This window comes from Grammomys surdaster, unplaced genomic scaffold (assembly GCF_004785775.1).
Source record: "Grammomys surdaster isolate TR1022 unplaced genomic scaffold, NIH_TR_1.0 125861, whole genome shotgun sequence".
Lineage (NCBI taxonomy): Eukaryota > Metazoa > Chordata > Mammalia > Rodentia > Muridae > Grammomys > Grammomys surdaster.
The window spans coordinates 1559059-1566587 of record NW_021620687.1 but is presented as its reverse complement, the minus strand read 5'-3'; positions in this window follow the sequence as shown (position 1 = coordinate 1566587).

Here is a 7529-nt window from a genome sequence, read left to right as displayed (position 1 = left end):
CCTTCTCCCCCCTCCCTTTCTCCCTCTCCCTCCCTCCCTCTCCCTCCCTCTCCCTCTCCCTCTCCCTCTCCCTCTCCCTCTCTCCCTCTCCCTCTCTCCCTCTCTCTCTCTCATATGAGGAAACAGACACCCTAACTCTGGCTAGCATCGTGGCTAGCACCGTTCCTCAACTTTTTATCACTGTGACGACATACCTGAGGTAAATCTACTTGAAGGGAGGAGGAGGATTTTGGTAAGGTTCTTGGCTCTTGTTTCTGGGTCTGTGGTGAGGGAGAGCACCAGAAGGTGGGTAGCATGTGGTAGAGCAGGCTGCTCACACATGACTGCCAAGGAGCAGTGACAGCAAGACAGAAATAGACAGGGACACACTATCCCCTTCCAGGACACGTCCCAATGACCCACTTTCTCTAACTTGCCCCACCTCCTAAAGTTTTTCCACCTCTCAGTTTCTCCGTAAGTTATGATCCCATCAGTGGATTAATTTGAAATTGTGCTCATAGCTCCCTGGTGATCCAACCACCCACAAGGCCGTATCTCTGAACACTACATTGAGGATCCAGCCTTCAATACTGGAATGTGGGGGACACTTAAGATCCAAGCATTCCACCAACAGTGTCCCCACCAACACTGTCCCCACATGGGAGCTCTCTCTCATCTCTAGGGTTCAGTTACCAGGACTACCTGACTCACGATGACAGCAAGTCAGACAACATTCTGTATCCCATCTGTCTTTTCTTTTATTCTATCCTCTTCAGAACTGTGTGAGGAAGAGAGGTCATCTCTGGAGTAACTGTGGAGAGACCAACATGGTGGTTCCACATGAAGAAGGGTGAGACCATGTACTCTCCATCCACTGTGGTCCAGACCTTTGGTGGGACCAGGTCAGTTTGAGTTGATATTGCTAATTCTCAAATTTTACAAATACAGCTTAATTTAAGAAACATGTACTTTCCCTTAACTTTATAAGACATTTAAGAGCTCACACTGGATTGCCTGGACCCCAGGGCAATGCCACAGCAGATTTGTATGCCAGGCAGATTATAAGCCTTACAGAAACAATTGGCCATACAATCTTATTCTTTACATCATCAAAATAGTAATACTTTGAGACAATAACTTGGTATTTCTAGAGAGTGTACAAGTCAAATTGCAAAAACTTGTATCCTCAATTTTTTCATAATGGTGTTAATCCTTGAGGACTTATACCTAATCAATTATGGCAAGTGGATGTTACTCATTTCTGATTTTGGAAAATTAAAACATGTACATGTGACATGACACCTTTTCAGACTTTCTAGTTGCAACTGTTTTAGCAGGAGAAGCAACTAAAGTGTAATTAGTTATTGCCTATATTATCTTTCTATGCTTGGTGTTCTGTATAAGATTAAGAGAGAATGTGGAACTGGCTATTGCAGGCAGACATTTGAGATGTTTTGTTGACAATTTAATATTTACCCATATTACAAAGATTTCTTATAATCCACAAGGACAAGGTATTGTGAAACAGGTATTGTGGGACTTTAAAATAATATATTCATAACCCTCTGGTGCTTTTGACCTGGTTTTGAAGGAACTCTAAAAAACTGGCTTTTAAAAAACTAAAGAGTGGGAGTTATACCCCCAGAAGGGGTTTCCTAGAAATATTCTCCATCATGCCTTGTTCTCAATTTTCTAAATCTGGACGCTCATGGCAAATCTGCTGCCAATCGCCTCTGGCACCCTGAGACCAATAAAAACTATGCCACGGTTATGTGGAAGGACCTTCTTACCTTTAAATGGAATGGCCTAGATTCAGTTCTTATATGGGGCCGAGGATCCATATGTCTGTTTGATACCAAAGAAGGCATGGCTAGATGGCTGCCAGAAAGATTGGTGAAACAGATACCTCCACAAAGCTAGACCCAATTGTAGATAAAATGGATAACAATTGAGATCCAGGGAAGAGAGATCTCCCTGAGAATTCCCTTCTTTTGTCCTTTCCAAATAAAAATGAGCCATCCATGGTTTATGCTGTTGGAGGTTCTAATCCTGATGCTGACCTCGGGACTTGTACTACTCAGAACTTCAACAGGCCATTGACAAGGACATCGAACAGCTAGAGATGGGCATCACTAATCTGGAAAAATCCCCTCATCTGCTTTTCCTTCAGCAAAGGGGGCCCTGCGCTGCCCTCAAGGAGGAATGCTGTTTTTATACTGACCACACTGGGGCAGTTAGAGATAGTGTGGCCAGAATCAGAGAGATTAGAAATTGAAAGAAACAGGGAGAACAAGAAAAACTGGTTCTCTGCCTTTCCTTGGCTTACCACCATTCTCCTCTCCATCCTGGGTCCAGTAGTCAGTCCCCTTCTCCTTTTGGCTTTCGGCCCCTGGGTATTTAACAGACTCATGGTCTTTGTAAAACAATAAATTGACTCCCTGGCATCTAAATCTCTACAAGTACATCATCATAGACTTTATCTGGCTGATAGAGGCTTGGCTGAGCCTTGCGATGACATAACTCCCTTAGGAGCTGCAGAGAACTCAGATCTATGCACATTGGTTCGGCATGACACGAACACAACATGGGTACCTGCAAGGGGTGCGTGACGAGGTACCGCAGGGGGAGGACCCAAATTGTCTGTTTCTGAGTCCCCTGAAAGCAAACCTGATTGCATAGAGGTTGGTGTTGATTTCTTGTGTCTCAAAGCAGCCAGCTAGGACCTTCGATATCCTACTTGGCCGTGAGACAAATAACCCACTCCTCCCCAAAAAGACACCATTACAAATGATACTGGGAGGATCAGGTCAATGCTTTCCCCCTCTGGTCAATGCGCACTCATCTGCCCATGAGATTTCTTAAAGTCTGCACTCGCCTGCCAGCCTCATTTAAAATTGTTAAAAGGGAGCAGATGGTCAGGAGCCAAACCCAGGAAACTACCTGCTGTCCTAAGAGAACCTAGGAAGTTACCTGCTGTTCTAGAAAGCTCCAAACCTTCTCTCCTTTATTTAAGGTTTTTGGATGCTTCAACCTCCCTTCTAGCTAATTGGAATGAGGCAGCGGCAGCGGCAGGAATCAGCTGAAATACCATGAGAAAGTCTTTGGTGTGTGTCTCTCTAGGAGGTGAGGACCAGCAAGGCGCTGCACATCTCAATGCAAGAGCGTCCTCTCACTCTTTGTGGGATTCCATTTATACTCTTTCCAAACATCACGCGCCCTCTCACATGTCTGCTTCAGCAAAACACCCTCTCAGAAGACAGCTTCCAGAAAAAAAATCACACGACACAACTGAGTTTCCAAAGAAACCAGAAATTTCCACTTCAGTTTAGTTCTGTGGTTGTGGAGATGTTTTCTATATTTTTTTATTCCCCATGCTGGTTAATTCATCTTAATAAATTACATGAAGTAGTGATCTTAGATTCCCCCAAGAAATGGAAGCTTACCAAAAACAGCCCTCTTCACACTTTAAGGAAGCGTTGGAACAGATTAAAGTGTGCACAAACTGTTGGATCTTTAATCTCTTATGCTGCCACTAGCCTGATTCCTCCTTGAGTATTTTATTTTATTTTTGTTTTATTTTTGGACTTCTCTTCATCTGCTCTTGACTAGCAGACTTCTCCCCATTCAAAGGGAGGACATCCTTTTAATCTTGTTATCTCTCCCTGACAGGAAGAGAGTTTTGAACCAAATTGCCTCCTGGGTAGCAAGATCCTTATACCTGTTCTAATTGATAGGTACCTCTTACTCAAAACCAGCCTACGGCCGCTTCCCTTAGCAAGGGCTCTCGGGTACTCACTCCTAAGTAGCGGTCCATGGAGTTCCAGGGTCTTTGAGTGATATGATCAACAAAAGCTCTCCTGGGAAGTTCCAGCTACGTGGTGATTCATGCTATATGAAGGGAGAATCGGAAGAGTTGTATGACTGTGCATGATCTTGTATGACTGTGCATGATCTTGTATGACTGTGTATGATCTTGTATGACTGTGTATGATCTTGTATGACTGTGTATGATCTTGTATGACTGTGTATAAGCTTGTATGACTCTGTATGATTTTGTATGACTGTGTATGATCTTGTATGACTCTGTATGATCTTATATGACTCTGTATGATCTTGTATGACTGCATATGATCTTGTATGACTCTGTATGATCTTGTATGACTGTGTATGATCTTGTGTAACTCTGTATGTTCTTGTATGACTCTGTATGATCTTATATGACTATGTATGTTCTTCTATGACTATGCATGATCTTGTGTGACTCTGTATGTTCTTGTATGATTCTCTATGACCTTATATGACTATGTATGTTCTTGTATGACTGTGTATGATCTTGTATAACTGTGTGTGATTTTGTATGACTGTGTATGATTTTGTATGACTGTGTATGATCTAGAATTCTGTTCAGCAAATCCTGGATATTTATTTGGGAGTTAACATTGAGCAAAGGTATAGATGTCCTGTTGTTTTATTGTCAGCTGTCATAGCCATTGTGAGATTGTGGAAGTTGTGATTCTCTCTTTCCCCACAGTTGGTTCCCTGCCTTTGACTGAAAACCCTCCCTATGTTTCCCATTGGTGTTTAGAACTGTGGAAGTCTGGTTTTAGATGATAGCTCACTGGTATTCTCCTTCCTCTCAGAGTCTTTCATGGCCACACCTTTACACAAACAAATGACTCATGCCATCCTGATTTAGCCTGTATGTGCTATATTTGCCTTATACCTTTCCAAAACACTTAACATCGATTTTAAACAAGCACTGCACACTGAATACTTTACCAGATCATCTCATTCAGCCCTAACAGTCCCATCAACTAGGTATTAGTACTCTTTTACAGGTTGGGAATCGGAGCTTCTGAAGTTAAGTAATGGCCAGGTTTGTGGAATATGGGATCGGAGGCCTAAAGCTGATGTCTGTGTCCATGGTCTTTGGACCCATCTACAGTGAGTCATCCCCAGCATTGTGGAGGACACGTAAGGAAGACACATACCATTTGGGGGAACACATAAGAGTAAAAACTATGCCTACCTCTTGTCTGTTCACCACTCTGCCTCCTGAAGTGCCTACTTTGTCTAAGGCAAGTGATTAACTGGGTCCTCTCTTGTTACATAAGCCATCAATATCCATAACATATATTTTATAATAATTTATTTTTTATTCGCTTTGCATCCTAATCACAGCTCCCTTTCTCTCTTCTGAGTCGAGTCCCACCCTTACAAATCCCCCCCCCCATTTCTTCTTCCCCTTCTCAGAGATGGGGAGCTCCCCTTGGGTACCACTCTACCCAGGGACATCTAGTCCCAGCAGGACTAGGCATATCCTCTCCTAATGAAGCCCAACCAGACAGCACAGGTAGGAGAAGGGGATCCAATGGCAGGAAACAGAGACTGAGAGTGTCCCCATTCCACTTGCTAGGGGTCCCACACGAAGACCAAGATGAACATTTGCTACAAATATGTAGGACCGTCTAGGTCCAGCCCCAGGCTGCTCCCTGGTTGGTGATCCAGTCTCTGTGACTCCACATGGTCCCAGGTTAGTTGATTCTGTAGGCCTTCTTCCACATCATATTTTTAAAGATGTATTTTTTTTAGTTATATGTGTGAATTGCATGGGGACAGGGGGCTACACATGCTTGCAGGTGTCTGAGGAGTCCATAGGCGTTTGATCCTCTAGATCTGGAGTTATAGGCTGTTGTGAGCTGTCCAACATGGGTGCTGAGACAGAACTCTGCAGAACCACCGAATCACTTTTGTAGGCTCCTCCACGATGTATTTCTGATGTATAACATGTGAAAATACTCCTTGGAAGTCTAAAAAGTGTATTTAAACTTAGATCATTATCATAATGCATTATAGGACCTGGGAACTCCAGAAGGAATAAACAAAGAAAAGTCAAGTGTTGGAGAGAGTAGGGTTAAAAAAAAAGAGAATTTTGTGAGTTTGGTCACCCGGAAGCTGGATATCACGTGGAAACACGTGATTCTGAGAGTGACTAATCTTTGGAAACTACAGGCCAAATCCCCACCCTTCTGGTAACAGTGCTTGGTTCTCTGGGGTCACACGGGGTGAAGACAGACAGACATGTTTGACTTAGTGTTCTACGGTGGTCTTTTCAAAATAACTGAATTTAAAAAAACAATAAAATGAATATTGAAATCTCAGGGTTAGTAACAAAACAGAACAAAAATCCCTTGGAAATCATAGAACGCCCCTGTGCTTTCCCTTATAGTGAACACAAGAGGGCGCTAGGCTCACGTGATTCACTGCCTCGGAACACATTACTTAAGGAGGCATTTCTTAAAAGTTACATGTGCTAAACTGACAGATTGCTTCACACTGTAATATCCACACCTTGTTTAGTAACTATCATTTCAATTAATTTTATAGGTCTCAAAGGCTTGCCCACCCATAGAATGAGGAATTATATATCTAAAAACAAAGCCCAGAGGTTTTGTCAGGTATGAGGAACGGAAAGAAACGTTCCAAGAGCATTGGTGAAATGTCAAACAGCTTAAGAAGAAGGGGCTTTGGTGAAGATTTCAAGAGCTATAATTATATAGTACACATGCTGTCTGAGCTGAACATTGTTAACCCTTCTAACTCCCCAGCTGGTTCCATACTCACAAAGCAAACTCCCATAATTCCTCAGCTTCTCATGGGGACTGGGCTGTCTGCAGGAACATTCAATGGGGGAAAAAAGAACTAACTAAAAATTCCATTTTTCTGTGTGGTACAACAAAGGAGGAAATCGAATAAACACTTGGTGGTGGTTACAGTTCTTATTTTAGGAAGGTTGTTAGACAGAGGAATGCTAAGTCCCATTCAGATTTTACCTCGGTGTCTGGAGAAGCCATTAAAAGGCAAAGGCGAGAGTTGGAGAACAATGGAAATTAGAGTCTTGTCATGAGTTTGAAACGGAAGTTGTTTGTAGGGGTGGGCACTGGCAACAGGCAATAAAGGATAGGTGGGCCCGCCTTGTTACATAAGAAAGGATAGAAGATAAAGATGCTGAGTTAGGACCCACAGGCATGGAGGACTTGGACATGGATGGAATCACTAAGAATAGGGTATTAGTACTCTCCTAGTTGCTATGACAGAACACCTGACCAAAGCATCTTAAGGAAGGTGAGGTTTATCTTGGCTCACAGTTTGAGGGCACAGTACATTAGGCAGTGGGGGGTTGGGCAGTTGCTTGCATGGCATCTGCACTCAGGAAGCAGAGATGGTTGGGGATACTCACCTTGCTTTCCCCAACCCCTGGTAGAATGACACACACATCTAGGGTGGGTCTTCCCTCCTTGGTTAACCCCATCCTCACGGATACACAGACTCACCCAGGATTTCATCTCTTCAGTGGCTCAAGATAGTGTCAAAGTGACAATGAGTATTCACCTTCAGAAGAGGTGGGTGTAGAGAAAGAAGGTATGAGGGACAGCCTTAGGGGCCTAGAAAGTCTGAAGAAGGACAGTGGTATCAGATACCACAGCACTGTCTAGGGAAGACAGCTATCCTAGTGGTAGATGCTGCGGAGACAAACATGACAAGGACCA